Raw genomic sequence first — 1493 nt, 5'->3', positions numbered from 1 at the left:
CGGAACAGTATTTAAGAGAAACTGGACCGAGACAAATTTGTTGGGTATGAGTTAAAGCTATTTATAACAAACTATTGGCTCCCGAAGGCTTCAGTTTAATACTCTATCACGTGACCTTATTAGGGGATGTGATTGGTCAGTTTGCGTTCTGGCGGGAACGGTTCGAAGAAGTTGCCGATTCGAATAATGATCAGTCACGTGATGACAAGGAATGGGTTCTCTACTACGCTCGCATTTATTTATATTTAAATGAGAAGATTGTATGTAATGGCGATAGTAGTTTGTATCTAATGGCGGGAGGTAGTTTCACTACATATATATATATATGTCAATAACACTTCACACTTGATACATCTTAACCTAGATCAGATAAAAACTAAATAACAAAAGCTATGGTGTTTACCGTTTTTTTTTCCTCATTTGACTTTCAATACTAACACCATTATGTTTCTCGCCATCACATTTATCATGAGTACAACAAATAAGTGGAATGTTTTGAGTAATAAAAGATGTTGGGTCGCAGTCATCATGATTCTAAAAGTTCAATTCGTATGAGTCAAATTACTCCAATTTTATTTACATTAGGAAAACAACATCCACCAGGCATTTATGCTTATGCATATTTATATATGTTGATGAATAAAACACTCATCAACCACTTATCTTTCCCAGAAATCATTTTCCCAATTCTTCTTCCAATGATATTTATATTTTCTTCACCAAACTTTCTGGAATTTATTTTGAAGTGTCACTGCATTTATGTACCTTGGCGTCTGTAATTAATGGCAAACGTGGTAAAATAGCTGAAGTTGAATGACATAAGTTTGTTCAGCCATTAGTCTTGGCTGAGCTGTGACCAATAGTTAGTTAGTAGATAAACAAATCTAGATATACCTAATGGTCTGTCAAAGAAAAGGTGCTGAAGACAAAATTGTTAATGATATCATGTTTCTAACAAATTTGAGTGGTCAGTTGTTTGTCCACATCATCAATCTTTGACAGAATCTTAGGGTTAATCTTGTTCGTGCTGTTAGTGTCTTTACGCCCAAATGTGGTAATTCAGGTTTGATTCCTAAGCGATGATTTATCTTTGAAAAGCTACTACATGTCAGAGCACAGAACCTTAAGCTCGACTTGCAAGAAATAGCAACCAAATTACCGTTACATCACACACCTTAACATCTTTGAAATCCATGTAATATTGGCTCATGTAGATATTTCAACTGCTGCTACGTTCTGAGTTCAAATTCCGCCGAGATCGACTTTGCCTTTCATCGTTTCGGGGTTGATAAATTAAGTACCAGTTGAGTACTGGGGTTGATGTACTCGATTTAACCCCCTCTTCCCAAATTTCAGGCCTTGTGTCTATAGTAGAAAAGATAATAATTATTATTATTATTGTTACACTTGTTGTTGGTGGTGGTGGTGTTTTACCTCTCAAAGAGCTCGATTTCGTTTGCTCTAGTTGATTCTGTGAGAACGAACAGCAGCCT

Source organism: Octopus bimaculoides, chromosome 7 (assembly GCF_001194135.2).
Source record: "Octopus bimaculoides isolate UCB-OBI-ISO-001 chromosome 7, ASM119413v2, whole genome shotgun sequence".
In the NCBI taxonomy this organism is placed as follows: domain Eukaryota; kingdom Metazoa; phylum Mollusca; class Cephalopoda; order Octopoda; family Octopodidae; genus Octopus; species Octopus bimaculoides.
Note: the sequence above shows the minus strand (reverse complement) of the source record.